Here is a 7,891-nt window from a genome sequence, read left to right as displayed (position 1 = left end):
CGGCAGGGACTGCCAGTCCCGCACTCCTTCCCCGCTTGCAGTTTGCTTTCTTTTTTTTTTCCTCCTTTTTTTTTTTTTTTTTTTTTTTTTTTTTGCAAGCTCTGGCCTCTCTGACGCTTATGGGCCTAAAGGAAAACCCAAACCCTATCCAATCGAAGGATATCCCTCAGGGATGCACATGCCCTTTTCTGGCTAGAGAGGGTTTGGATTAGGAGGCCAAAAGAAGCAACAAAGTTGGAACCTAATGTAATGGAACAAAATCCTTTTTGGATGCAAACCTGCAGTTTCCAGGCTCTCATCATTTAGGCTACTGTGGATCCAGCAGACCCCTCTGTCTTAAAGAAATCTTCTCCCTGTCTGGCTCTTTTTCCTTCTCCTTTGTTTTTTTCCTTTGGCTCCATTTGTCTAAAACAAGCAAAAGTAATTGTAACGTGGTTCTTGTTCTGCTTGCCAGTAGGGCTGGGGCTGCTTTTTTTTCTCCCCCTGCAGTGCTGAGGTGGTAGAAAATGGTAGCCAAGCACCACAAGAGCACAGAAAAGAAACACGGGGTGAGTGAGAAGGGCATCTGACCGCACCTGTAACCCTATATGTACATGAGCAGCTTCTGCTACAATCAGGGCAGATAGCAAAGGCTTTCCAGGAAAAACCTGCTGCTAAAACACATTCTGGCAGGAACACAGGATTAGAGGTGAGGGAGAACAGAGAGCAGATCTTGCATTGCTCCTTGCCACCCCGACTTGTTGCCCCTTGGCGTTCCCCCCATGTCTTCTGACACCTCCTCAAAGGCAGTCCCTGGGGCAGGGCCACACCACAGAGCTCTTAGCGTGGGGAAACAGCCCATGCTGGAGGTTGATGCAAGAAGGACAATTGCTTCCCTTTTCCCAGTACAGTACGTTACAAAGGGCCGTTGCAAAGCTTGGCCTCCTGACAGTTTCGTTTGCAAGAGCTTGGCCCCTTTCCAAACAATTCTTTCAGGTTTCATTGTTTGTTAGGAAACAAACAAGGGGAACAGCACTGGGTGGGCACACCAGAAGAGGGCCTAAATATAGCAGGGCAGCTTTAGGGAGCCAGGCTAAGTTCTTAGCCAAAGCTTACTCTAAAGATAACAAAACCCCTCTGCTAGTCTGCAGAAAAGACACCAGTCCTGCTATAGCCACCCCAGTTACAGAGGAGAGGGCTCCCCAGCTGTCCTGATACACTGGCCAGCTGCAAATGATGTTATGCTAGCCATAAAAGTTGAAAGCAGCCTGTTAAGCCATGTAAGTAATTGCAAAGCAGAGAGAAGCACATTGGTTCCAGCCTGAAGTCTTCTCAGTACTTTCTGCTATAATTCACGCCCAATATAATTTCAGCATGAGTCAGGAAATAATCTGAACCACAGATTTAGACAATGAGGTGTCGGAGGGAAGGCAAGCCAAGCCCTTTCGGCCTGTGATGGAAAGAAGATAACTTTGTGCCACCTTTGCCTGGAGGTGTTAAGCCTCAGTAGGATTCAAACTAAATAATGTTGCTGACAGCACTGCAGGGCCGGTGACATTTCTGAAAGCAGAGGAAAAGAGAAAGCAAGCATGCCAAAGAAGTTTAAGAAATCCTCCACAACCCGGCACATCCCCACAGAAAACACCTCCCTCTAGAAGAGCCAGGATGCAGCTGAGGAAATGTTAAAGGAGAAACGTGGCTTTCCCTGAGGGAGTGTACAGAGAGCTTTAATATTATACATCCTGAGAGAGGAGGCACTCACATCTCAGGCAGAAGGAATCTCCCGGCATAGCTGATTTCCCTGCTCGGTACCTTCAGCGTTTGAGAGCACAGTAGAAAGGCAAGTTGTTCTTCCACTTAACCTAGGCCCCCGTCTGACTGTGAAGAGAGACATGGTGCAAGGCAGGAGGAGAAAGCCTAGAAGGGAGAGAGGATATGGTCAGCCTTGCAGAGAAGACAACAGGAGATAATTTGCACAACAGCAAATGTGCCGGAGCCTGCCACTTGTAAGAACACCTGGCCTTGCCCGCCCCAGCTGCTAGCACTCTGCCCATCGCAGCTGACAGCCTTCTCGTAGAGGTGTTTGCCAAGGGGACACACGGCTTTTGCAAACTTGTATTTCCTCTTTTCCCCCTTCCTGCCACCAAGTCATGTTTTGCCTTGCTAGAAACAGAGGGAAGGGGTGAAGAAGCAGCCTGTCCTAGCTGGAGACCATCATTATAGCTGGCGATTCTTCAGAGGAACCCTTGCTTGTGGTGCTTGGGCGTTCAGACACAATAAAAGCTTGTGCTAAACCAAGACATAACTCTCTCACAGAAAAGATGATTCTCACAAGTGATCAAGAGAAGACCCCTGAATAAAAGAAGTCAGGTTTAAAGTGACTTCTAAAAATAGCATATAACAGGCTCGCTTTTATCCCTAAAATAGCGAGCATCCCCTGAGCTATTTGTTGAGGTTTTTTTCAACAAATAAGATTCTTACAAAACATCCATTATCTTCTACAGAAAGTGATCAAAATAGATTATTGCTTAAGTGAACCCCTGAACTCATTTCTTTCCTCCCTTCCAGCTTAGTCCTTATAATAGAGATTCTTTCTCAGTCCTTAGCCTTAAACCTTTAAAATAACGCGAGTGCAATGGACTGCTGTTTTTACACAGTCGGGTTAACCCACAACTTCCTTCTCCCATGGCAACATGGTTAGCAGAACGGATAGTAAGAGAGGGACATCTGAAGGTGGAAATACAGGCAGTGAAGTGGGTGTTGGGGTCAGTGTCCTCTGAGTGGAGGTGAGCTGGGCTAATCAGATATTGTACATGTGGGGTCCTTTATAGTACACTACCAATGCTGCTGTTTGGCAGAATTGAGAGGAGGAGAGACTAAATAGTTTCTCTTTTCACATGATAGGCCTCTGGCTCAACAGGTTTCTCAGTTCTACTAGAACAGCGTTTATAGGATAAAGGGTGGGCGAAACTCCCACAAAACCAGTTGGGTGCAAATGTGGAGGAACAGGTGCTGAAAGTCCTCTGCTTTCCCTTAGGCTGTGGTAGTATAGCTGCTGGACATAGTGACCTGGGTCACAACAACCCCATGCAACGCTACGGGCTTGGGGAAGAGTGGCTGGAAAGCTGCCTGGCGGAAAAGGACCTGGGGATGTTGGTCTACAGCTGGCTGAATATGAGCAGTCTGCCCAGGTGCATCCTGGCTTGTTACCAGAAATAGTGTGGTCAGCGGGACTAAGGAGGAGATTGTCCCCCTGTACTCAGCACTGGTGAGGCCGCACCTCGAATACTGTGTTCAGTTTTGGGCTCCTCACTACAAGAAAGACACTGAGGTGCTGGAGCCATGTCCAGAGAAGGGCAACAAAGCTGGTGAAGGGTCTGGAGCACAAGTCTGATGAGGAGCAGCTGAGGGAACTGGGGTTGTTCAGCCTGGAGAAGAGGAGGCAGAGGGGAGAACTTATCACCCTCTACAACTGCCTGAAAGGAGGCTGTAGTGAAGTGGCGGTGGGTCTCTTCTCCCCAAGTAACAAGTGATAGGATGAGAGCAAAAGGCCTCAAGCTGCACCAGGGGAGGTTTAGGTTGGGGATTAGGAAAAATTTCTTCTCCAAAAGGGTTGTTAAGCATTGGAACGGGCTGCCCAGGGAAGTGGTTGAGTCCCCATCCCTGGGGATATTTAAAAGATGGGCAGATGAGGTGCTTAGGGACATGGTTTAGTGGTGGCCTTATCAGTGTTAGGTTAACGGTTGGACTTGATGATCTTAAAGGTCTTTTCCAACCTAAACGATTCTGTGATTCCAAGCAATGCGTGTCTGAAGTGACAGATAGATCTCCTCAGGATTTTCTTCCCTGATTAAGTTTTCTCAGCTCCTAGAGATCCTGGCTGCGCTTGAGAATCTGGTTATTGCTTGTGTTCACAGGCTGGAAAGACATGAGAAGCAACAGGCTTATGATTAAGGCATTTCCCAAGTTCATAGGTCCTGGTGATCTGGCTTTTTGCTTTGCTTTAGGGTCACAAAGTAGTTTTAAGCAAGTTGTTTAATTTCTATAGGACTCTCTGGTTACCTGATCGGATGAAAAATGGAGGCAAACCATTTTCTGGTTTGGTGGGAATCCTTATTGTTGTTATTTGCAGCAAGGCCATGTGTTGAGGAAATCACCTCTCTCTCTATGACATGCTGTCTTGCTTGTCCTCAGTGCAGGGCTACCAGCTGCCCCTTCCATGTTATCCAAAAAGCTGCTGGCAGGATGCTCTTGAAAAGGCCTGTATGAGTTTGGAATGGCTCTGTGGTGTGAGGCTTGTGGACTTCCTGCCCCACCAAATGGGTCATCTCATTGGTAAGATGCTTGGAGAATGTTCAGAACATGCCTCGGAGATGAAGAAAGCTTTTGCTAGCTGTGTGGCTTGCCTGGTAGAGTTTTTCTCTATATGTTTGTTTTATAACACTATCGTATATTATTGCGCTATCAATAGAGTTTTACAGAGACGTAAAGCTATTCTGTAATAGTCTTTATATTGTTTAACTAAAGAACAATTGGAGTCCCCAGTGAAGAATAAGAGTTCCTCTGTGCTAGATGCTGTACAAACACAGGATTAAGCAACTGTCACTGTTCAGACAAGTTAGTGCTCCGGCTAAGGGGAGGGAGATATGTTCCTCATCTGTTTTTCTGTAGGCAAGACACTTCTGAAATGATTGAACAGTGGGAGGAGGCAGTCTGGCTAAAAATCTAGTTGCATGTTTTGTAGTTGTGGTGTGTATAGTCAATAACTGAATATCATGCAATATTAGGCTACTTATGTACTTCAGACTTCACTGCATCTGGGACGATACTCAAGGAGGTAGAATGGACAGGAGTATGTGCCTGCTCCTAATATGTCAGTGACTACACCTGGTCCTCCGGCCGTAGATCTTTGCCCTATGTCCTAACCATCAAAGTGAGAGAAAAGTACCTTCCTGGTAGAAGGGATGTTCCATTTCTTCTCTCCTGGTTTCCTTCTATGACATCACCGTGATGACATGAGATCATCATGCAGGCTCATAATTGCAGCCTTCTGGGCATAGGCCTGTTGTACCTCCTGGTTACCCTGTCATGCTGTGGGTATGCAGCCAGCAGTAAGGAGGCTTGGTGGCATGCAAGTGTGAGGTGCCTCCTTCATTTGTGGCCAAAATGCTGGGATCTGTGAAGTAGCTAACAAAAAGCTTGCATGGGGCAGACAAACAGACACACAGAAGAAGGTGTGTCATGATGTGGGGCAAGAGGGTCCTCTGGAGGCAGAAAGGGAGGCAAGAGCTGGGGGGGACAGGGCTCGTGTCTGGGAATGGGGTGGAGTTAAGAACCGAGAGTGGTGGGTGCCCAGTGACACAGGAAGCTGAAGGGTAGCCCCATAGTCTACCATCCCACGTGTAAGTCAGAGAAACAAAAGCCTTCACGCCAGGCTTTAGGCTTCACAATAGGCTCTGGCTTTGGCCACGGGGATGGGAGTAGACAGGAAACTGGGCTGGAGAGGGGCAGGAGAGGAAAGAGAGTATGTCGAGGGGTGGGGAGGGAGGGTGAACCGGCGTGTCAGGGACTAACAATGAACCGTCTGTGTCAGGAAAACAGTCGTACTTGGCAGGGCTATTTTTAGGGGTTCAGATCCCCCCCTCCCTGGGTCTTCCACTCCCCACCCCCCAACTCTTTTGTGCTGAGTGGCGCCTGGCAGATTGGTGGAGATTCTAAAGCCATGGATAGGAAAGAGCGCAAACACAATGAAGGAAACGCAGCAGGGAGGGGAGAGATGGGTGCCCAGAAATAGCCTGTGTGACGCCTCCGCTGCAGCCCCTGGCTCTTAGAAAGGGAAGAAATACTTAGGCCTAATGGCCAAAGCTGTTCCCCAGGCTCTCTTGACCATTTCTGGCATCACCGATACCTTGTCTGTGGGAACGGAGAGAACTGCAAAGTTGCCATCTGTCCTAGCTTGCCGTACCCCCTCTCAAGCCGAAGGGCAAGGCATTGCAGATGGGCAGCGAAGTGGGATGGGAAGGTGCCCCACCTTCCTGCATAGACCTGCATCCCTCTCTGACAGGGAGGCCTTTGTGAATAACTTCAAATCCTGACCTATTTTTACAGGTTCAAAGGGAAGGAATTAAAGTCAGTGTCACGGGCCATGACTTCCTGATTTGGGCTGTGGTACCGTGGGGCAGCTGGCCATCATGTTGTTTGTACGGAGGTGGGGACTAGGCAGTAGTGTCTATGGAGAGCTTGCTTCTGTGAGAGCTCTGCCTTGGCTTGGCTTGGTGTTGCTCTTATTCTGCAGACTCACTTTTTTCTTTTTCTATGATTTTTTTTTTCAGGAGGGAGAGAAATTCCCCCTTCTTTTCCAGCTGTTTCAGCTTTGAACTCCTTTTTGCTTTTCATACTTCTGGCGCAAGCTCCTTTCCTTTCTAGCTTTGCCTATTCTTGTCTGTGAAAGCTTTTCCAGGAGGGACACTGGCTTACTCCTTAGCCCCACTGCTTACCCTAACTATTGCAGAGACCTGCATGGGCTGTGCAAATCCAGGCTTATTTTTTAACTCTGTGGAGGAGAACATCGCCCCTTTGCCTTGGAAAAATCTCCTGGCTCAGCACTGATTTCAGGCTCCGATACGAAGCGCTTTGTTTGTAAAGCCTCCCTTGTTTGGTTCCTGCTCACCTTGCCTGACCTCCTCCTCCTCCTCCTGGCTCTGGGCTCCCCGGGCAATCCCACAGTGACCTCCCCTCTGTCCTCTCACTGAACCTCGTCCTGGCATGGGGAAAGCCACCCCCGTAGCCCAGCCTGCCTGGCAAGAGCTCTCCTGGAGCTCCTCGCCCCTTCCTTTCCTCGCCACAGTGCACGCCTCTTTCATCCCGCCTGCCACACCATTCACTTCCTCCGTCTCTCTCTTCCCTCCATGGGGTACCTGGCAGCAGGCAGCAGGGCAGCAAACTGCAATGCCCAAGCCAGCCTCTATGAATAAAGCGGGAATCCTCTCTGTTTTGTTTCTAGCTCATCTTCCCCGGAATTGTGCTTCAAATACTGTTTTTTCTTGGCGGTCACTCCCCACCCTGCTGTGGCACCCTGGTGGCAATGGCTGATGGTGGTTCTGTGGCCCGGCCCTGGGCAGCCACCACCCACCCGCAGCCCAGCTGGGGTCAGAACAGCACAGCACAGCCCCCAGATAACCAAAATCAGATGGCAGTGCTCGATTCCTGCAGTGTTCATCAGCCAGCGGGACCCACCACCATGGCTCCCAAAGGTGGTGCCTCTTTCACTGGCTGCAAGGAACCACCGCAGAGCCAGCTCCAAGAAATGCTGCTTTCAGCTGAAAATGCCTACCAGCCTGTGAGAAACACCAAGGAGCGAGGGTGATGGGCTGACCCAGCAGGGCTTCTGAGTCCCCGCGCTCTGGGCCAATGGGCCACCGAGGCCCCTGGGAGCAGGACTGTGCAAGGGAGGGCAGGGGGCCCATGCTGCATGGTGGCCATGCCAGGGCACTCCCTGCTGTGTCTGGGGCCGTAGCTCTGTTGCTGGAGATGGGAGGAAGCCATGTGTATGCAGGGGTTGACTTATTGATTTTTTTTTCTTTAACTTCCTCTATTGGCGATGTCCTGTTTGGGTAGGCTTGTGAGGGAGGTGCATTAAGAGGAGTGTGGCCAGCAGGTTGAGGGAGGTTATCCTCCCCCTCTACTCTGCCCTGGAGTACTGTGTCCAGTTCTGGGCTCCCCAGTTCAAGAAAGGTGAGGAACTCCTAGAGAGAGTCCAGAGGAGAGCAACCAGGATGATAAAGGGACTGGAGCATCTCCCCTATGAGGAGAGGCTGAGAGAGTTGGGCTTGTTCAGCCTGAAAAAGGGAAGACTGAGAGGGGACCTCATCAACACATACAAATATCTTAAGGGCGGAAGTCATGAGGACGG

Source organism: Egretta garzetta, unplaced genomic scaffold (assembly GCF_000687185.1).
Source record: "Egretta garzetta isolate BGI_Z169 unplaced genomic scaffold, ASM68718v1 scaffold85, whole genome shotgun sequence".
NCBI lineage: Eukaryota > Metazoa > Chordata > Aves > Pelecaniformes > Ardeidae > Egretta > Egretta garzetta.
Note: the sequence above shows the minus strand (reverse complement) of the source record.